At 37.1% G+C, this 24251-nt stretch overlaps 1 long non-coding RNA gene across 2 annotated transcripts in view; it reads left to right on the forward strand.

Annotated features, from left to right (window-relative positions):
* Window positions 1-24251, forward strand: part of LOC125753789 (uncharacterized) — a 55801-nt gene that overhangs the window by 10075 nt on the left and 21475 nt on the right. Inside the window, exon 2 of one of the 2 annotated variants that reach the window (XR_007406319.1) lies at window positions 20147-20264. This is a non-coding gene — a long non-coding RNA (uncharacterized LOC125753789). The remainder of the gene's footprint in view (window positions 1-20146; window positions 20265-24251) is intronic. The other variant, XR_007406318.1, reaches the window with a different exon arrangement.

Here is a 24251-nt window from a genome sequence, read left to right on the forward strand (position 1 = left end):
TTCCCAACTTTAGAGAAGTTTTCAAGGTGGAGATTCAAAGAAAATGTAGATTATAATGTGCTGAACAACTTATGGATTTGCTTGCACATCCTAAGTATAACTTGAGCAGCAGAAGCAAAATATTTCATATGAGGGAAGCCACTCATCACTGCCTTGTCCTGGTTTGAACCCCAACACTTCTTCCCTCAGTGATTAGTTATTTGTGGATGTTCCGTAGACCATTGAGAAGATGGATAGCAAACTCTAAACGCAAATTAAGGACTCCATATGGTCAAATAATACTACATAGCAGAAAACATAAGCACATTAGTAGAGTTAACCTTGCTGAACATAATTAGAAACTGTTACTATTACAAGCCCCAATACTGATATGAAAATTAACTTAATTTTTGTTCAAAGATTCCTAGTTCTAAGGAAATCCATGACATATTATTAGTTTACAAGGTCCTATACATAACATTTAAATAAATGCACAAATTAGCCTGTGTATTAGCAATAGAATATGATAACACTACCATTTAGTACCAGAATATTTATTTTCATTTATTCTCCTTAGAAAAGGCAGTAGGTAGTCAGTCTTATCCATCTATAGATTTCAAGCTATGTCTAACCATAGCTACACAACCTAAATGATCTGGATATATGCTGACTATTTGATCATAGACTTATAAGTGAACTAATTCATTGACATAAATTCTGACAAGAGTTTCAAGATTTTCACAAGGTAAAAAAGAGTAAGTTTGAAATAATATAAAAATTAAGATCAGGAAATATTAGGTTAAATAATATTAACCTTCCAATATCTAACCATTTTCTACCTACGAACTAGTCAATTTTATGCACTTCAAATGAACCTACTGCCTACAATATGCCACTTCCTCTACCTCTCCTGGGCAAATATAGGAATTGTGATATTGTTCTTGCTGAGCCAAGAATGCTCAACTCTGTGCTCAAAGTATCCAGTATAAAAAAAAAGTATCCAATATCAACCAATCACTATCAAAAGAGGAGACCAGTGTTATCCAACATACCAGATATAGATATACTGTTCTTGCAAGATTTATTAATTTATTTACTTGTTCAGCGATTGCTTTTTGAGTGTCTACTCTATCAATGGAACTGAGTAAAGATGTAGAGAAATACACAAGAATATAAACGGGGGGACTTATAAGATACTTTGATATATACAAGAAAATTTATATGTGAAAATCAGATAATAAGCATACAATGTCACTGGGAAAAATAAAGGGATATTTGGGCTTTGGGACAATAAAGAAGAAGGAATAATCCCGTGGGCTAGACTACTGTGGAAGCCTTTATTGGCAGTTGAGTCTTTTAATTGATAGGATTTTAACAGATGGATGAAAAATGAATAGCATACCAGCTGGAATGAGCCATGCCATCAAGTGAGATCATCCACGATATATTTGGAGGAAGCCAGGCTGTTGGAGAAGACAGGCCTGTAAGTATGAATGAGGTAGAAATTTCACCAAGGGAGAATGAGGAGTAACATTGGAAAAGAAAGCTGAAATTAAAGTAGAGGAAGAGATCTGATGAATATTCTGTAGTATTCTCCAAATAATCATGTGTTATTCAGGGGCATGACAGAAAAAAACTGTTCTAGAAAAATTAGTCTAGCATCCACATTTAGGGTGGGTTACAAGCAGAGACTATCAGAAGCCAGCTAAGAGATGCCTTCTTTGTTTTAACAAAAGAGGTAACTAAAATATGTGTCCTAAATGGCACCCAAAAAAATGTCAAAGGAGATTACTTACAAAGTGAAATAAAAGAATGAGGACATGTGCCATGAATCTGGATTTGTTTCACTAGACACTCAGCATTCCACAGTGTTAAAGCACTTCAGCACTTCATTTATTCAGCAAATATTTAACAAGCACTGTGTTCAACATTTCTAGGCTCTAGGGATGCAAAGGTAGAACTAGGCAGACACTATCTGTTGTCTCAGATAGGTACATTCTAGTGAGAGAGCTAAAGAAGGAGAAAAAAATAAAGTATGATTGTAACCTGTGGTTAAGGAAAGAAATAACTTGGGTGAAATGATAGAAAATGACAGAGGCAACCTCTTCATGGAACAGGTAAGAAAGAGTTTGCTAAAGCTGACTGTAAAGCTAAAACCTACAAGAATCATTAGTCTTCATTCTATAATAGCAAGTATGCTGTGACTGTGTATTTCAAAGGCAACATCATTTTCCTTCCTTGTCCTTTTCCTCTTCTAACTATATGTCAAAGATTGATTCGGCCTACAGGTTGTTACTCTTTCCAACTAATGATGAACCAAAATAGCTAGGGGACACCAAGTACAGGTGAGGAAATCATTAACTTACTAGCAGAGAATCAACACGGAGATGGTAATTGTTGCCCTAAATCCAAACCTCAGTAGTAAATATTTATTGGCAAGAAGGCATCTTTTCTCTCCTGAAGGTTCTATTACCATACAGCTATTCAAGGCTGAAAGCCATTTTTTACATCTATCTAACAAAGCCTAGATAGAGTATATTGTTATACATTTCCAGGGAATTCAAACATCTGGCTCAACTAGCAAAAAGGAAACTCTTTTGTTTTGTTCACTAAATTTCTAACTGACCCAAGGCCTTTAAGGACTCTGTTTTTCTATGTTTCTTATCTCTTAAGGCTTCTGATATCTATTCAAGTCTCAACCTCTGGCCAATAGCCCTGATGACAACTGTAGGAATTCCCATAGTTGCTTCCTTTCCAGCACTGAACTTTGTCTAACAATATTGCAAATACCTTATGCAATATACATGAATGTGTGCCTAATCCTACTATCTAGACTATAAACTCCTTGAAGATGTGTTTTATTTATCTTATGTCCTTTGTAGCCCTTTTCGTGTTCACAGTAAATACATGAAGAGTGGGAGGAGGGGGAAGTAGTTGATAAATGAATAACCCTTAAGATGCCAGAGATAGAAGAACCCTTAAATATCTTTTACTAGCAAAAGCAAAGCAGATGTTTCCTACATCTATGGCTCCTAAATTTGTTTGTATATTAGAATTACCTATTACCTTATTCAAAATGAAAATTCCTGGGGCACCTGGATGGCTAAATAGGTTGAGCACCCAGCTCTTGATTTTGGCTGGGGTTGTGATCTCAAGGTCATGAGATCAGGCTCTGTGCTTACAGGGAGATTGCTTGAGATTCTCTCCATCTCCCTCTGCGCCTTCCACCAACCCCCGCTTGCATACAGTCTCTCACTCTTTCTCTAAATAAATAAATCTCTAAAAAAAAAATTTTTTTTAAGGCAATTTCCTGTGCCTCACTTTTCCAGTTCACCATCACCTAAGAATTTGAGCTGCTATGGATTAGGCTTAAGGAATTTGTTTGGTAGTCCTCCTTGGTATTTTCAATATGTAGTAGGTTTAAAATCTACTGATCTAGTAATCAATTTTTTAAAAGAGAGGACATGATGGGAACACAAATTACAGCATAGGGAATACAGTCAACATATTCTAATTGCATTGCATGGTGACAGATAATAGCTACACTTCTGGTGAGCACAATGTAACACATGGATATGTTGAATCACTGTGTGAACACCTGAAACTAATTTGACAACATGTGTGAACTGTACTCAAAAAAGAGTTTAAATAAAAATAGAGTACCAATGGAATGCAGCCCTACTGTGAACAAATTTAGGAGTTTACAAAGAACCATACTCCACATGTTGTTGTCTGTGACATTTTTTCCCCCAGTATCATCTGTGACATTTTTTAAATACTTACAAAGACCAGGTCTAAATAACTGGGAGAAAATGAATCTGAATTTAAGTTTAGCTTTCTAAATCATTTGCAAAGTCAACATTTTCATCCAATGAATTTTATTTTGATAATGGACTCTCAATGTCAAATTAAAATTTTAGAACGAAGTTTCTGCTTCTTCCAATATGCTACATTAGGTATTCTGAAGGCTTTGTGCATGACAGAATAACTACAACTGGATAAAATCTAATTTTTATTGCACAGCTGGGGTTTTAGAAATTAAGAAAAATTACAAGTAAGGTGTAAACCGTGTGCTGGTATCAGAATGCTGAGCGGTAACTACATCCCAAAGACATGGGCTACACTGAGGACAAGAATCTATCTCAGAACTGTGATGTAGAATCTAAGCTTTGTCCCAGACGCAAGGTAGAGAAATTGAATCTGAGACACATATTGACTCACTTGGACTGGGAATAAAATCATTGCCCAATAGCACACCCTGACTTTCAGGAGAATAAAAAAATAATTTCCTCCTTGAGAAAGAAACTCTCAATTTAGACTCCCAACTTTGCCCCAGATTAATGATGACCAAATATGGTTTACAATAAAAAAAAAATCAACCAACACATAAGGAAATAAACCACTAGAAGAAACAACAGAAAACAGACCACCATCAACTTCACATGCCAGAATCAAAATATAAAATCACTGTGTGCAAAATGTCTACAGAAATAAATATTGAACATCAAAAAACAAGTATGAAGAATACTTTTGAAAAAGAATGAAAAATATTATTTGAAATGACATTTAGAATGCTCTTACAGCAGATTAGAAATGGGATGGAAGAAGGAAAATACCACAAGATCGAACTAAATAACCAGCTACAATTACAATACAGAAAGAAAAAGAAATAGAAACTATGGTGGAGAACTTAGAAGATATTCAGGATAGAGTGAGAAGGTTTAAAACATATCTAATGAGAACCCCAAAGAAAAGAATAAAAAAAATGATACCAAAAAAATGAGGAGGTAAGAGATGATGCTGCCATATCTGCTAATGGGTGCTCAGTAATTTGGAGTAGCCTTCCCACTGAAGACAATTTTTAAAAATTAATAAAGTATGTTTAAGAAGAACTTCCAAATAATATCCAGGAGTTAACCAGAGATCAAGTGATTACTGAAATGAGATTCAATAGAAGTCAGGCATCTAAGGGCACTTTGATGGGGTCCTGGGATTGAGTCCAGGATCAGGCTCCCTACAAGGGAGCCTGCTTCTCCCTCTGCCTATGTCTCTGCTTCTCTCTGTGTGTCTCTCTTGAATAAATAAATAATTTTTTTTTAATTTAAGAAAAAGACTCCAGGCATCTAGACAAGTGAGTCCAGTAATGAGGTCCACTTTTATACTGTGAAAGTTTGCAGATCCACCAAGATATCTGAGAGACTGACCTTGGCTCTCTAACTTTGGGTTCCCTTGAGGCAAACCACACAAATAGCAAATCATAAAAGAGAGAAAGATAAGAAAAGATGAGAAAAAAATCTTCAGAAAAACAAACACAAAACAAAAAATAAATTGCCAATAAATATGTAACTATCAGTAACTAGCTTGTAAGTGGAATAAACACTCCAATCAAATGACATAGAGTGACAATGGATTAAAAAAAAAACAAGACCCATCTACATGCTGCCTACCAGAGACTCATTTTAGACCTAAAGACACCTACAGATTAAAAGTGAGAGGATAGAGAAACATTTACCTGCAAATTGATGTTAAAAGAAAGCCAGAGTACCAATCATTATAGGAGACAAACTAGGCTTTAAAACCAAGACTGTAATAAGAGACAAAGAAGAGCACCATATAATAATCAAGGGAAGACTCCAGCAAGAAGGTATGCCAATTGTAAATATTTATGCCCCCAACGTGGAAGTCCCCAAATGCATAAAACAATTAATAACAAACATAAAGGAACTAACAAATAATAATACAGTAATAGTAGGGGACTTTCACATTCCATTTACATCTATGGACAGATTATCTAAACACCAAATCAACAAGGAAACAATGGCTTTGAGTGACACACTGGACCAGATGGATTTAGCAGATATATTCACACAACATTCCAACCTAAAACAACCAAATATACGTTATTTTCAAGTGCTTATAGAACATTCTCCAGAACAGATTACATATTAGGCCACAAAACAAGCCTGAACAGATTTTAAAAATTAGTCCTATGGTGCATCTTTTATGACCACAACACTATGAAACTATAAGTCAACTACAAGAAAAAAATCCAGAAAGAACACAAATACATGGAGGTTAAATAACATGCCACTAAACAATGAATGGGTCAACCAAGAAATAAAAGAATAAAAATATACATGGAAATAAGTGAAAATGAAAACACGTGGTCCAAAAGCCAAAGCTGTTCTGAGTAGGAAGATTATAGCAATATAGGTCTACTTCAAGAATCAAAAACATTTTTCAAATAAATAACCTAAACTTATGCCTAACCTCCTCAAAGGAGCTAGAAAAAGAATAGCAAATAAAACCCAAAACCAGGAGAAGGAAGGAAATAATAAAGGTAAGAGCAGAAATAAATGATATAAAAATAAAAAATATCATAGAACAGATCAGTGAAACTGGGAACTGGTTCTCTGAAGAAAAAAAAAATCACTATATTAATCATCTCTAGCCAGACTTAAGGGGGGAAAAAAAGTCTTAATTACACAGAGCTGATCATTACCAGTGGGGAGGTCGGTAGACGTGGGTTAAATAGGTGATGGGGATTAAGGAGTGCTGTTGTTCTTACTAAAATGTCTATACTATCCAAAACAATCTACACACTCAATGCAATATGTATCAAAATACCATCCGTATTTTTTCACAGAACCAGTACAAACAATCCTAAAATTTGTATGAAACTACAAAAGACCTCAAATTACCCTAGCAACCTTGAAAAAAGAAAGCTATTCAAATAAACAAAAAAAATACTTGAAAAATATAAATATCACTTTTAATTTACTGGGCATACATAAAAGCTTGCACTCAAAAATTTGAGAATACACATTGTTCTCAAGAACACCTAAGAGATCTGTAAAATATAGGTCATAAAATACAGACTAAAGGTAAATCTCTACAAATCTCAAAGAAGGGATATCAAATTCAATGTGGCCAAGTGCAATTAAATTAGAAATCAAGAGCAAAAAAATATAAACAAAAAAACACATTTTTAACTTTTTAAACACACTTCCAACTAATGCATGAATCCAAAGAATAAAGAGTAATAACCATTAGAATATACTTAGAACTGAATTGTAACCAATAAAGGATAGACTAAAACCACTAATTTATGTGAATCTGGTACATGGCAGAAAAAAATCTGTGTCCTTATATTAGAAAAGAAGGATGACAAAAAATGAGTGTATTATATGTTCTATGTAAGGAAGCAAGAAAAGTAACACCAAAATTAACTCAAAGATTGTAAGGATAAGACCTCCTAGGGCAAAAGAAACAAAAGAAAAAGAAACTCTTGAGACTACATCAAAATAAAAAGCTTTCACACAATGAAGAAAACCATCAACAAAATAAAAATGCTACCTACTGAGTAGGAGAATATATTTGAAAATGATATATCCATTAAGGGGTTCATACACAAAATATACAAAGAACTTACACAGCCCAATACAAAAAAAAAAGTCTAATTAAAAAATGGGCAGATGACCTGAATAGACATTTTTCTGAAGATGAATACAATGGTGAACACACAGAAAGATGCTCAACAGCACTCAGCATGAGAGAAATGCAAAACAAAACCACAATGAATTATTCCCTTAAACTTGTCAAAATGTCTAAAATCAAAAAGACAAGATAATAACTAGTGTTGGCAAGAATGTGGAGAAAAGGGAACCCTCAAACACTGTTGGAGGAATATAAATCAGTACAGCCACTGTGGAAAATAGTATGAAATTTCCTCAAAAAATTAAAAACCAAAATAACCTATGATCTAGGAATTCCACTATTCAGTATTTATTTGAATAAAATGAAAACACTAATTCAGAAAGATATATGCACCCCTATGTTTACTGTGGCATTATATACCACAGCCAACCTATGGAAGCAATCTAAGTTTCCATCAATAGATAATTGAACAAAAAAGGTGAGGCATACGTAAGTGGAATATTACACAACCATTAAAAAGGATGAGATCTGCAATTTTCAACAACGTGGATGGACCTGGAGGGTATTATGTTTAGTGAACTAAATCAGGCAGAGAAAGACAAATATTGCATGATTCCACTTTTATGTAGAATCTTTTAAAAAGTGAAAAACAAAAGTAAAGTCGGAGCTACAAATACAGACAACACAGCAACAATGGTTGCCAGATGGGAGGAGTTGGGGAGGTGGGCAAAATAAAAGAAAGGGTATTAAAAGATACAAACTTCTCATTACAAACTAAGTCATGAGGATGAAAAGTAAAGCATAGGGAAGATAGTCAATAATGTTCTAATAATGTGGTAAATACACAGTGATGATCACTTAATGTATAAAATTGTTAAATCACTATATGTTGTACATTTGAAACTAATTTAACATTATATCAACTGTTTGCAATTTTAAAAATCCAAAATATACATGTTACTTAAAATAGGAGAATTAATAAAATAGCTAGATATAAGATTAATATACAAAATCTATTTTATTTCTGTGGATCAGCAATCAAAGCTTCTAACTACCTTTTTTTTAAAAAAACTAAATTTTATAAAAATTTCAATTTTCCACAAATTTATTTATATATTCAGTACAGTTTCCATGGAATCTGAAGTTCTTTGAGATCAGGCAAGACTTCGTTTGAGAAAGAACAAGGTAGCTAGTGGGGAATATGGATAAGCAAGAAAAATCAACTCTGCAATTAGATATTAAGACCTCCTAAATTAAAGCCATAGTAACTGAAACAAAGTGGCACGGGCACAATTTATTGACCAAGAAAACACTCTATAGAGCCAAAATATAGATCTATGTATCTGAAAAAATCTGATAGGTTATAGACATGGCATTGTAGATCATTATGGAAAGGAAGGGCTATTCATTAAATAGTGCTGGATAAATGGTTCGGTATAGGAGAGGAAAACATGAAACTGTATTCCTCACTTCATACACAAAAACAAATTCCAAAATGAACTAAAGTCTTGATGTAAAAGGCAAAATTTTAAGCTTCTAGAAGATATACACAATGTATTTACAAAGTCAAAGTGAAAAATTATTTCAAAATCAATACCCTAAAAGCACTAGTTATATAAGAAATATATAAACTTGGGTACATAAAAATTAACAAATTTTCTTCACCAAAAGACAACTGAAGAGAATGTGAAAAAATCAAACTACAACTGAGAAAAGGTGTTTGCAACAAAAATCGTGAGTTATTTTATCTAAATAGCTTCTACAAATCAATGATAAAAAAAAATAATACAATGGAGAAATGAGCACGACTTAGTAACTGGCATTCCATAAAAGAAGAAAGAAAATGTCGTATGATTATACAACAATAATCAACCTCATTAGTAATCAAGAAGTGCATAAAAATGTGACATTTTATACCCACAAGATGAGCAAAGGTTGATAATATTGACTAAATCAAGTGTTGACAAGTGCTTAATTATCTCTTAAACACTGCTGACAACAGTATAAATTGGTACAACTGCTTTTGAAATATAATCTGGCAATACTTTTAAAGATTAACTTTTTAATGTATTCTATGATTAGCAATTATACCACCAGTCATATTCAAAAGAAAGTCTTGCCCACATGCATCACAAAGCATGTACAAAGACAGTCACAGCAGCATTGTTTTTAACAGCAATTATCTGCATCCAACTCAAATGAGCACTGCCAAAAAAAGAATAAATTATTTGCTATATATTTGTACAATTATTATACACCAGTACGAATGAATAAACTCTAGCTGTACACATTATCATGGATAAACCATAAAAACAAAGTGACAAATTTAAAAATGAGTCACAGAGGGCATGAGGTGATGTGATGAGCACTGGGTGTTATATGCAACTGATGAACACTGCATATCAGAAATTATGTACTTACTACATGTTGGCTAAATGAATTTGGAATATTTTTAAATCACAAATAAATAAATGAGTCACAGATCACATACCATATGTGATACCTTTTAAAATAATAATAATAATACTTAGCCTTCCTCAAAGATGGAAAAACGATCATAAAAAAAGTCCTGGGGGTCCCAGGTGGCTTAGTCGGTTAAGCATCTGCCTTCAGCTCAGGTCATGATCCCAGGGTTCAGGGATCAAGCCCCACACTGGGCTCCCTGCTCAGCGGGGAGTCTGCTTCTCCCTCTCCCTGTGCCCCTCCCCCTGCTTGTGCATGCACGCTCTCATAAATAAAATCTTTAAAAAGTCCCAACAAACACCCAAAGTCTTTTGTTTCTCTAATCAGAATTACTGGAATCGACTGTGTACAGAAAACCTAACGTAAGTAACTGTAATTCTCTTGGTTGGTTAAGCAAACCTTTAGAGTGAGCTAATTAGTGCACTGAAGGAAAAACATTCTGAATAACACTGTCAGTCTCTGGCACTGGAAGGAAATGTAACCTATGGTTACTCAAAATGAATACTTTGGAGTTACTATCAAGACCATATACAGATTACAAAATTAAAAGGACTACCAAAGTCTTGACTTCCCCATCTTCCAAACAACTCAGTAAAACTTCAAGCAACATGTGTCCAGAACCACCCACCACTCATCACTGCCAACACAACCTTCCCAGGTCACAACACTACCTTTTCTCAATTGCATCCTAAGAATAGCCCAGTAACTACTGTCCTTAGGTCAACCCTGAACCACCTCTCCCCCATTCTAAGGCTCTTCTCAAAGTAACAGTGACAGTGGTCATTTGAGAACAGTTTATACCAAATCAATTCTCTTAGCAGCCCTCCTTTCCCCTACCACTGGCTGTTCATCTCACATAGTTAAACTCTGTCTTGCAGAGGTGGGGCCCCCAGGCCACCTCTTGGACTTCATCTTCTAACACTCTTCCAGCCACACTGGCCCTTTTGCAATTCCCTGTATTTGCAAAGCAGGCGCCTTCATGCCTATTTTTAAAGAGCTAATTAAATAAACATGGGTCCTAGATGAACAAATGACAAAAATGCGCCCTGATCTAATGTTTAGGATTCCTCCAATTCTGTGTACCCTTGATGCAATAAAACCAACCATCAACCCTGATACAGAAAAGGTGGCATTTTCCTTTTGAAAAATTCTTGGATATATTTTACACACGACTTGGAAGCCATTTGCACATGGTACGTTATACAGAAGTGTCTAATTACCACAAATATATTGTCTCTATAAGGTCATCAGGCAATCGGCAGAAGTTCTACTGAGCACACGAGTATCATCCTCTCATGTCTCACTCATAACCTACCCATACTTATACCACCACCACCCATGAAGAGGTGTGTTTTCTTTATTAAATATTCTTCCTCAGGAACTATGAAGTATTTTCAAGAAATGTATTCTTAATGAGATTTTGAATGATCACCTCAACTTGGAGAAATAACCTCTTTATCACAGCCAGCTCCTCCTGTTCTTTCAGGAAGACCTATGATCTCTGGCTATTAACTGAGCATTTTATGGGCAGAAAATGGAAATGGAAGACAGGAGAACCATAATTTAAGTCATGATCTGGCTTCTCAATTAAAGTGATATTAAAAAGCAGTAAAATCTTCTACCTCAGCCCACAGGTACAAAGGTTGCGGAATGATTAGAATTCCTTCCCAGAAAGTAAGATAAAGGATGCTTTAGCCCAGCACTGCTTGTAGCACATACAGAAAGCCAAGAGAAAAATCAGAAAATGAATAAGAAAGGCGGCTTGAAATTTTGCTTTGCCTATGTTGGCTGGAATTTATCCCTGGTCTCCGAGGAGTAAAAATCAGTGAGCTCAAATCTAATCTACTACAACTGCTGGGTCAGCCAGGCCTTGACGGCCTTGGCTCCAAGTGGCTGCTCACACAGACGGTGGAGTTCAGGAGTGGCTCCTGACACCTGCTCCCTTGGCCCAGGAGCTCTGAGAGAACAGGACTGTGGTTGGGCTCGAGGTCTGTCAAGTATCAAGAAGAGATTCTACAGCACAAAGGTGACACTTTGTGAGGGGAGGGGTGTGAGTATTCTGATGTGCCTATCTATATTTGTCTGCTAGCCCAGAGGCAAGTGCCTTCAACTGCTTTTTACTTTCAAGAGCCATCTTGACATTTCATCATTACTTGGGTTTTTTTTTTTCTTAAGGACAAATGAGGAGTGCTGGATCCTGACTGGTGATGTGAAAATTGTGCCTGCCTCTAGGAATGCAGAAGCAAAGAGAGCGACTCAACGGGCAAGCCTGGGACAGGCACATATAGACACCAACTCTGTGATGATGTTAATTACAATAATTACAAACAAGGGAACTTAATATGCGCCAGGTGCTTTGCCCAATTCTTTATAGTAATCAGCTAAATTCAATCCTCATAAAAGTGTTATGGGATAAATACTGCCATATTATATTAGCATCCCCATTTATTAGATGAGGAAGCCAAGGCATAGAGTGGTTACTGAGTTCTATACTGCCTACTCAAGAGGATTATAGTCATCTTGCTTCCCCTTTAAAAATGGCTCTTTTATAATGCTTTTCAAAATTATGACATTAAAAAGAAACCTTTATTTTTTTAAGATTTTATTTATTTATTCATGAGACACAAAAAGAAAGAGGCAGAGGGAGAAGCAGACTCCCTGCAGGGTGCCCAATGTGGGACTCGATCCCAGGACCCTGGGATCACACCCTGAGCCAAAGGTAGGCATGCTTAACCATGGAGCCACCCAGGCCTCCCTAAAGAAAAAAAAAAAAAAAAAACCCTTTGAATTGAAAACCTCTATTAATTATAGTACTAGCTGCAGAGCATAGCACATCACCAGCCACTAAAACCCTAACGTTTTTAAAACCCAATTGTTTTTCAGATTAGGATGGATGGATGATAGGTTTTCTCTGAACACAGCTGGGTTTAATGAACAGTCAGTGAGCAAACTAAAGGCAATGGAGCAGCAAGGGCGATCCCCAAATTGGGGAGAAATGGCACATAATGCCTAGGCCAAGGGAAATTGATGGCTAGGAAAAGGGCTAAGAAAAATCCTCCCATTTTAAGAAAAAAGAAATCTCACACTCTGCTAGTGGGAATGCAAACTGGTGCAGTCTCTGGAAAACAGTTTGGAGATCCCTCAAAAAATTAACAATAGAAATACCTTGTGATCCAGGAATTCCACTACTGGGTATTTATGCAAAGAAAATGCAAACACTAATTTGGAAAGATATATGCACATCTATGTTTATTGCTGGACTATTTACAACCATCAAGATACAGAAGCAGCCTACAAGTCACCAATAGACCAGTGGAGAAAAAAAGATAGGGTGTGTATACACGTGTGCGTATGTGATGGAATATTATATAGCCATAAAAAGGACAAGGTCCTGGACTTGCATCCACATGGACGGACGCAGGGAGTATTATGGTATTTGCAGTAAGTCAGACTGAGAAAAACACTCTATGATTTCACTTGTGTACAGAATCTTAACAACTAATGAATAAATATATAAAAAGCAGAACCAGACCTCTAATTACAGAGAAGAAGCTGATGGTTGCCAGAGGGAAGGGGGTGGGCAAAAATGGGTGAAGAGGAGTGGGAGATACAGGCTTCCAGTTACAGAAGGAGCAACTTACAGGAATAAAAGGCACAGCACGGGGAATACAGTCAGTGATATTAGCCCTGTATGGTAGCAGATGTACCTATACTCGTGGTGAGCACAGCATAACATACAGAGATGCTGCACACCTAAAACTAATACATGTTGCACGTCACTCAATTTTTTTTAAAGATCCAAAATCAATTTTCCACTGAAAGAGAAAGAAAAGTTTCCCATTTTACTGCCTACTCTTTTGTACCTTCCACGTTTTCAGCCATTGTGGATGTTTTATGTATTCCAAAACTTCTACATTTCAAGTTGGTTACGTAAAAAGGACAAGAAGAACCGGCAAGACCAATTTTTAAAAATCACATCCAAAAAGCTACGTGGTCTCCATGGACACAATCTTTCATGTATACGCAGCACTTGATAATTCACAAACCACAAGTACCTCATCCTTTGAGACTATAAAAGGATAGGGATAAACAAGACTGAATATACTTATTTTGTGGTTATACAGGATATACCCATTTTGCAAATTAGGAAATAGTCTCCGTAGGTTTAGGGGCCTGCCTGTGGACAAAAATTGATAGGCAGTTGTGGCAAGCAAAAATTCTAAGATGCTCCACCCCTCCCCCACCTGGGGTTTCCACTGCCTGGCATATACATCCTATATAATCCCCCCTCCCCATGAGGAAGTTCATGAATAAGACAGGATATCACCACATGATTATATTTTTCTTATGTGGCAGAAGGGATTTTTTTTCATATGGAGTTAAGATACATAATCAGTTGACTTTGAGTCGATCAAAAAGGATGCTAATCTGGGTGGGCCTGACCTAATCAGGTGAGATCTATAGCAGTTTGAGAAACTCCAAGTCAGAGAGCAATTCTGCTGCTGGCCAAGAAGGGGCAAACTACCACTCTGAGATGAGAGCCATGTGGCAAGATAGGACTGGTGGCCTCTAAGAGCTCAGATCAGCTCCCACGTGGCAGCCATCAAGAAAGCAGGGAACTCATTCCTTTAGCACAATAAAATAAACTCTGTCAAGAACCTGAGGGAGTTTGGAAGCAGGTTTTTTCCCAGTGGATCCCCCAACAGAGGATACAGCTGATAAAGACCTGGATTTCAGCCCTGGAAGATCCTGAGCAGATGTCCAGTTAACTTCTGCCTGGACTCCTGACCCACAGACACTTTGAGATCATAAATGTGGACTGTTTTAAATCAAGTGTGTAGTAATCCATTATACAGCAATTAAAAAAAAAACACAGTACAGTATTGAAAGGTTCTAGAATGAAGTCACTCTCTGACTAGTGGCTGATTTTTTGGGTCCTGTGTGCTTTATGCCCTCCCCAGTTCCCAGGTCTAAGATCTGAGTGAGTCTCAGCAGGAACAGCAAATGCAGATTCACATTTTACTCTTTCTGTCTTCAAGCATAGCAGAAGCCAATAGCCAGCAACAGAGAGGATAAACTGCATGCCAACAGGATCAAGAAAAGCAGCTCCAACCATCTCTAATGAGTCTACAGGACTGCTCCATTTGACAAGGGTATCAGACAGGCTCTGAGATGGCACGCTTTGCCTCAACACACTCCAACCCTGTGCCGTTTGCTATTGCGATTTCCTAGGGGACAAAGAACAAGTTCACAAGTGCACTCAATTGCTGTCAAATCAGCCGCCCTATTTGTGTCTCCCTGGAGCAGATGCTGCTGGCTCTGGGTCTCATTAGAGTAAATGGGCACTGTTTCCCCCGCTTGTCACTTCTACAGGCAAATGGGGGATGGGGGTCTCTTGCAAAGTGATGCATCCACTTCTAGACTTATTTTTTGAGAGGCTTCCAGCAAACACTGCCCCAAGTTTGTAAAGGTATCTTCCCAGCATCCCCAGAGCAGAGGATAGGATCCGGTTCCTCCTTCCCCTAGGAGATCAGCAATCGCTGGAACTATTGCCTAGCATGATATAAACCACGGGACCCCACCCCACCTCAGGCGACCAAATACATCATGAACATCAAAGTGAGAGTAAGATCCTTCCTCCCACATTCTGGTAAACTGTTGGGAAAGATAAACACAGATACAACTGCAAGACCACAGTATCCTCTAAGGTGGTCTTCTTGCCTCCAGCCTTGCTTCCTCTAATCCCTATTTTCCAATATGCTGAGATACAAATGTAATCGGGTCGTGCACATTCTCTGGCCTCCATATGCAAAGCAAATGTTTAAAAGTTTTCTAGGCCCCATAGATAAAATACAGTTTCTCTTGCATGATTTACAAGGTTCTTTAGGACACCACCACTCTACCACCACCAAACTTTTAACTTATTCCCAATGCTCCACCAATCTTAAATTAACTTGCAATTCTCAAAAACCACCATAATCTGCTTCCCCTCTATGCTATAGAACATATTGTTTCTTCCACTCAAAATATCCTTACTCTACCCCTTCACCTGATTAACTTGATTCAGTCCCTCAAATCTATTTTTTTTTTAAAGATTTTATTTACTTATTCATGAGAGACACAGAGAGAGAGGCAGAGACACAGGCAGAGAGAGAAGCAGGCTCCATGCAGGGAGCCTGACATGGGACTCGACCCCGGGTCTCCAGGATCACGCCCTGGGCCAAAGGCAGGCATTAAACCACTGAGCCACCTGGGCTGCCCTAGTCCCTCAAATCTTAGCTTAGAATCCTTTTCCCTGAAAAGCCCTCTCTTTTCCCCCAATAGCAAACGAGGTGACCTTGTGAGGTGACCTTCCTGACTATCAGGCCACTCAGCACACCCTAATGAAATCGCTTATTCACAAAACTGGAAACTCACTGGCTTTGTCCAGTTTACTGCTTTTTCTCCCTAACAGTATCTAGCAGAGTAAGCAGTTAATAAACGCTGGTGAAGGAAGGAAAGAACAAGTGAATGAAGTCATTTTTTTAAGACGTTTCTGTGTAAATAATATTTGCATATTCAAACCCTTCTAGGGTAAAAAGTCAACCCAATTCCTCAACCTCTTCTACAATATCCCTCCACACACTCTAGAGCATCCAGTCAGACTGAAGCATTTGTTTTGTCCCATCCACACCCCACAAAGTTCTACCTTGGAGCCTTTGTTCACACAGCCCCCTCAATAAAAAAGGCAAAAGCCACAGTCCCACTGTTAAGACATTTCTGCCATGAACACTTACTTGGTACCCTCCAGGCATAATTAATTTGTCTCCTCTTTATCCTTATGTCATGATGCTTGTGCCTTGTGATGAGCACTTTGGAGTTTTTGCCTTATTCATACGCCTATTTTTTCAAATGAAATACAAATTCCCTAAGGACAGCAACAGTGATTAGTCATCATCACAGAGCCTAAGATGGTCCTCAATAAATATTTATAATGTTATGTAATGTTTAGTCTACTTAATGCAAGATAATTGCATGCTGTGATGTAGTTTAAGGGTTAAAAGAAATTGCAATAATTTTTAAAAATAGTAATATAAATCTACTAGATACTAACCTATATACAGCTCTGAATTAATTTTTATTAGAGAGAGAGAGAACATGCAAGCGGGGGGCAGGAGGGAGAGGGAGAGGGAGAGAGTGAATCTCAAGCAATTTCCATGCCCAGCACAGAGCCTGACATAGGTCTAGATCTCACAACTCTGACATCATGACCTGAGGTGAAATCAAGAGCTGGATACTTAATGAAATGAGTCAGCCTGGCGCCCCCTGAACATTATATTCATTTCTTATGATCTACTATAATTCCATAGTTGTTATTAGTACAAGCTGACAGAGATAACATAGTGAATACTTGGCAGATCCAAGATTGAACTCAAGCTTGTCTGGCCCCCACAGCCGACTTTTTTCCACTAGCACTGTATTTGCTCATTCTGAGTATGTAGTATGACTCCAGAAGTTTGCAGCATTTCAACAGCATAAGCCTCCAAGTCAAGCCTGGCTTTTACCTTTTCCAAAGTCTCATTGTACTTAAGATGAACCAGGCCCATAGTTGCACAAAACTCCTGGAGTCAGGGACACATCTACTGTGCTCATGGTCCACAGGCTATCAGTGGTCTGCAAGAAGAGATGTCCTCCCCTGTCTATCAGTGATATCCATTAACTGAACAACACTAGTCTCTATCTGGTCAAGAAACTAGTATCTGGCTTATGTATGTCCAAATCTACATAACTGGGATAAAATAATTGCCTCCTCACAAAGTGGCAACTGAGCCACGAGTGGGGACTCTCGGAGGGAAATTCAAAGAGGGTCATAGAATGCAACGTGATGTCAGCCAAGGGCTGGGGACTGGTATTTCATCACATCCTTCAAGTTATTTTCCAAGTAGCTTGCACAGCACTATCTTGTTTAATCCATACAACCCAATATGTTATTACTACCCCCAATACAGAAATGAGAAAAGACACTGAGAGTAGTGAAATAATATCATCCAGGTTGCCCACCTGAGAAGTAGAGAAGTGACTGAACACAGGTCGGCCTCATCCTGCAGCCCCACTCGTGACCATTCTGATCTAGTGCTCCTACCATGTATCTCTATTGACATCTTACTCTGACAACCAGCATCACCCAAGCTTACACCTAAAATGCATGCTCAGAATTGCATTGTTTCTGCCTAAGTGATTTGAACCAAACAGGGAAAACTCCCAGGCACAGGAACCCAAATAACTTCTCACTCCAGGGGCGTTCAAATCCCAAAGCTAGTTTCCCAAGCATCTGGGTGTTTGTCCCAAGTCCTGACCTATTTCCGACTTGTTTAATTACATTGCCTTTCTAGTCACCCTTGGGTGTTTTGCTGGGTGAACCCAAAGCCCAGCCTGTCCTCAGCCACCCAGCCGTGTTGCTAGGCACCCATTCAAAGCTCTCTCTACATACCAGAGATACATATCTAAAGGAAATAGAAATCTTCTTCCAGAGTTTCGCAAGTTAAAACAACTAAAAATTGCCTGAGGGTTCTTTTGAGGGCAAAGATTTCACACTTTAAAGGCATATACTCTTAAAGGATTAAGCTAGTGATCAAACAGTGGCCTTTGGAGAAGTATTACTGAACTACTGCATTTTTTAAAATTCAAGTGATTCCTTTGGAGGTAAGATGATCACTCTTTTTCCCTTCCTAGGCTATTTCTACTATTTTAATATTCTATCTTCTTGTCAAAACTATGCCATTAATGGGAGGAGGAAGTGAACTGCTGAAGGCATGAAGACAATCAAAGAGAGAATAAACCTCCATCATTTATAGGGTATAAATCAAGGCCACTAAACCTCAGACAAGAGGCTAGATCCAAGACCCTTCCAAGTACAATTATTTCACATACAGTTTAGATCAAAAACTGATCTTTAAAAGATAATCAGTCCTAAAGATATACTGAGATGATGATCATAGCAACTAACTTTTACCACATAAACAGACATTTTACAAGCATTATTTCACATACACATAAAAATCTAATGAAGTAGATACCATCATTGCCTCCGTTTTACAGGTGAATGAATGAAATTTCAAAAGGATCAAGCTAGCAGCCCTGGATGGCTCAGTCGTTTGAGTGTCCAACTCTTGGTTTCAGCTCAGGTCATGATCTCAAGGCTGTGGCATCAAGCCCCACGCTGGGCTCTGTGCTCAGTTAAAATTTTTAAAGTCTACTTCAGATTTTCTCTCTCTTTCTTTCTCTCTCAAATAAAAAATAAGATCTTTTTTTTTTAAAAAAAAAAAAAAAAAAAAGGTCAAGCTATATGTCCAGGGCCTCATCTCTGGCAAATGCGGAACCAAAACTCAAATTCAAGTCCCTCAGACTCTAGAACCTAACCTCCTCATCATACATTATGTCTGTATATTTTCAATACTGGGTTTTTCCCCCTTGGAATAGTCCCAAGGACTTGTCCAGAATTGGCAGTTCTCTCTGCCAAAGAAAGCCATTCTCTGAACTAAATCACACACTTTCCAGTTAGAAGAAAACTTTATGAAGATGAAATGAATAATGAAAAACCAATTAGAAGAGAAACCCAGGATAAGGAGACAGAACATAAGAAACTAGAGGATTTGACACTCTTTCATTTTGAAAACAGAGTGGAAGGAACCACAGAGGTCATCGGCTCCAACTGCCTCTTTGATCAGATGAGACAAGAAGTAACTTTTTCAAAGTCTCAGCACCACTGCAGTGGTACAAATGTGAAAGCACTCTGTATCTACTTCACTATTGTCAGTATTACCACTGCTGGTATTACTGTGACTATTAATATTACCACTATTATCACGGTGCCTACTGTATTAGAAATCCGGTTCTAATGGGCTCTATGAAGTACTGTGGCACTTGTGCTTTATGGATGCGATCGATGATGGGGCACACTACAGGGATATTTAAACCAGGCCTGTTACCCCAACAGTCCTGTTCTGAGTGTCACATACACACACACACACACACACACACATACACCCCCTCTATGCCATTCTTTCATTGAACAATCTTCCAAGTACTTACCAATATCCACAAAGATCTTATTTGTATGTTTACTCTCAGTTCCTTTCCCTTGCTATATAATGTAAGCTCCTGGAGAACATGAATTCTGTCTTTCTGGGATGTTACTATATCCCCAGAGCCATGAATAAATTATTCAGTTAAGGAAGATACCATTGACATGAGTCAGTACAATGCGTAAATATTCCCTTTTATCCAGGTCTGCTTGGAACAAGAAGGAATCTATGAACAACAACAAAAAGGTGAGGGGAACACAGAACATTTCTCTAGCTTTGTATCTTATGATGATGTGATCCCTGGCATCATATTTTTACCAGGTAAGCTTGTAAATAGCATACATCCTTTTTAGCACTCAGAAATCAGAGAAAGTCCTCATCTATTGTCCTCACTTGTTTTTTTTTTTCTGTAATCAGAGTAAGTGTGTAGCCATTGGTCAATACCTGGCAATTCTCGGTGCAGGAATTCATGCCAGGTTGCACTGAAGCCAGTTCAAGCTAAGAGAGTACATGAAATCTTAGATGATGGACTTAATCTGGATTAAGTGGTGCTTTAGATTTAAGAGTCTATACTTTAAGACAATGAGTAATCAAATAGATATCAGAATGAGCAAGAAATAGATTGGTCTTTTTAAAAACACGTAACTCTAACTTTGAAAGACCAGTTATAAAGGTCCCTTACATAGTTTTAAAATTGCACTTCAGGGAAAGAGACCTATATTATCACCTACATAAAATTCTAAGAAGACAACATTGAGTCATGTTACATTGTTAAGATACAGACTCGTAAGTATAAAAATTACAGACTCAGTGTACTAGAGAGTTAGGTGAGAATGAGTTAATTCCTATAACAACAGAACAGAACACAGCTTGAAAAACAGAAAGAGGAGGACAAGATGGGGATGAGGATGTAGAGGTATGAACATAGGTAGAATGCAATGGAGGCCTCTTGTTAAAATGTCCCATGCCAAACTCCCTGAGAACTGCAGCAGGTATCCTGAGATCTGGCATTGGGATAATCACTTTGGAGTCAGGGGACTGTTCTCTGGATCCACTGGTAAGATCATAAACTTGGTACTTCAAAGTTTCATCATGACTCCAAGATTCCTCACCTCAAATCTTAGTGTTCTATCCTTTATCCTACTTAATGTAATTATGAAAATTATCTGAGTTTGATGTCAGAAGGTCAGAGATATTTTCCTTTGGACCAAAGGACCATCCAATGTTCCATTAAAAATTCAATCAACATTCATTCATTAATTGAAAATTCCATATTAACAAAATCAGCTTTCCAGATTCTCTTGAATTTCATTTTCTCTCTGGCCCAGAGTCTATATTCCCAGAGGGCAAAACTGAGCTGAAGCTGAAAACAATCTGCCCTCTTTGGATGGGGCATGTGCTATATGACTTTACATGGTGTCTACCACCCTCTACTATCTCTTAACCTCAAGGTCTGTGTTGGCCTTTATCACTGCACTCACATTGAGGTTTCTTTTTGGTTTTTGGGGGGTTTTTTGTTTTGGTTTGGTTTGGTTTTATTAGTACACAAATGTTTTTTGAATTCATATCTATATCAAAAATTGGAAATCACAGGATAAAAAGGGGTACATTTTTCAAGATTCATCAAAATTCGCTTGGATAGGATAAGACCAGAGTGCTCAAAACAACTTTCAAGTACAAATTGGGGGATTCATCATCCAGACAACAAAACTATAGTAATTAAGGCAGAGTGATAAGTGCACATGAAAAATAATCAGTAGAATAGAATGGATTCAAGAAACAGACAAAAGGTAATTATATATATGACAACATGACATATGGCATTACTAATCAAGAAGGAAAGATGGCTTGTTCAAATGGTGGATATCAATATTATAAAATAAACTATAATCATATTTTATGCCAGTTCCTGATGTGTGTAAGCCCAAAAATGTAAAAGATGAAAAATTTTTAAATGTGAAGAAATATAGAATAATATCTTTATGATATTGGGTTAGTACAAAATTGCTTCAGTAATGTCTATAAGTACAAGTCATAAGACATAAATTTGACTATTTAAAATGCAACAGTTCTTCTAAAAACAATAAGCCACCATAAATAAGTTAAAATATAAAATTCATTAAGTAATAAGAGAAATATAAATTAAAATAATGAATGCCATGTCACATATATTAATAACCAAAGAAATGTAAACTCAACAATACCAAGTGTTGGTTATGATGTAGTGAAATGAGGACTTTCATATACTACTGAGGAAAGTAAAAATTGTTTCACCACCCTTTTTGATAAGAAATTGGGTATAACTAGTAGAGTGTATGTTTTGTTTTGTTTTTTAACTAGTGTTGCAAAGAATATGTGAATACCTTTTAGTTCAGTAAGTCCACTTACAAGTATATCCTGAAACTCTTGCATGGCACTATATCAACATGAATGCATCCCAAAATATGTTAGATTTTTTTTAAGTGGACTTAAATAGAATTTATAGAATTAAACACTAAGTAATTTTTTAAGTATTCAAACAATGCTTTATTTTGTTAGTAGACCTATGCATATATGACAAAAGTTTTCAATCATGAAAATAATAAAACTTCATCTTCAGGATAATGGTTATCTTTGGTAAGGGAAGGTGACTACGATTGAGTTTCCATTGTTTATGTCAAAAACACAGTTGTTGGGATGCCTGGGTGGCTCAGCAGTTGAGCGTCTACCTTCAGGTCAGGGCATGATCCCGGGGTCCGGGATCAAGTACCACATCAGGCTCCTTATGGAGAGCCTGATTCTCCCTCTGCCTATGTCTCTGTCTCTCTCTCTCTGCCTATCTCGCTCATGAATAAATAAATAAATCTTTAAAAAAAAAGTTGTTAATTTTATTGTTGATTCTTTGAAGATAATTTTGCTTTTCTGTTTTTAGTATTTTCTCCATGGCCTTGGTTTAACTCTTTTTTTTTTTTCTATCTTTCTCTTTCTCCATGCCTAGGTCTGGGCATTGCCTCTTTGCAATCCTCCTGTTCACTAATTCTCTCATCAGCTGTGTTTAAGCTGCTATTTAACCTATCCACATAATTCTTCATTTAATTTATTCTGTTTCTTTGTTCTATTAGATTTTTTGTTGTTTCCAGTTTGCTGTCAAAATTTCCCTTGTTATCTCTTAATTCCTTGGATGTACTAATTTTAATTCTTTTATATAAAATATCTGCATCTCTTATGGATTGGTTTTCATTATCTGTTTTTAGCTCTTGTTTACCATAGTTTTGGTCAAATCTCCCCTTGTAACTTTTAGCCTGAAATTTTCATTCAATATTCCATTTTGTACATGAAAAGTATAGAGAATATATGATATCCTGAATGATGTTATCTTCCTACAGTGTCCCTAATAATATTGATCCAATTAGAGCACAGGATAATTCAAAGCTGGACATGAGTTACCATGAAAACTTATCTATTTCCAATCCACTTTTACTCATAGGATCCTTAGGATTTTACCAGGGACCATCTTCCTTCACAAGCTCTGAAATCCAATTTTTATCCCTTACCCTGATTAGTATTCTGAATGTTACTTTCAGTTCTTCAGGCTCTTAGCCACTTTTCTTTTTTTCTAACTCAATAATCACCCAGAGGACAGAAGCAGCACTGAACACTGTGAAATTCTCTCCTCTCTCAGATCTTTGTCCTTCAAGTCTTCACTTCCTTGGTGGTTCTCTTATGCCTTCAACTAGAATTTTTAAATTTAATACCCAGCCCTTTGAATTGCTTTTATCCAGAGTTTTAGTCACAAATATCATGACCTAAAGTCATAAGAAGAATGCCTCCAAGGTCAATTTTGAGGATGTCCACGCCTGTATACGTATCATGACTGACTCAAACACATTCTATTTGTTTAAAATTTATTCTGCCACTTTACATGATGTAACAACAGCCAACAGAAAGAAACTTTTACATTGACACAGAGGGTCTTCACAGGAAGAAGTATAGAACTCTAAATCTATCATGCCTTGATTTTAACTTATTTGTTGTGATATCCCAGGAAAATGACACAAACTCTCTGTTGTTAGTCTCCTCATGTGTAATACAAGGTAATAGCACTACTCTAACTGCCTCACAAGTTTGAGGATTCATTAGAACACAGACATAAGCACCTAGTACAGGGCCTGACCCATAGTAGGTATTCGATAAATACTAGTTCAATCATTTGTAGAAATAAGATATTAGTCTTTCCCTTGCTATTCAGAAGTTTACTGCTGGATCTGTCCAAAGCAAAGAGTTCCAATAGCAGCAATAGCTAACCCAAGAGAATTCCCAGCATGTGTA

Source organism: Canis lupus, chromosome 2 (assembly GCF_003254725.2).
Source record: "Canis lupus dingo isolate Sandy chromosome 2, ASM325472v2, whole genome shotgun sequence".
NCBI lineage: Eukaryota > Metazoa > Chordata > Mammalia > Carnivora > Canidae > Canis > Canis lupus.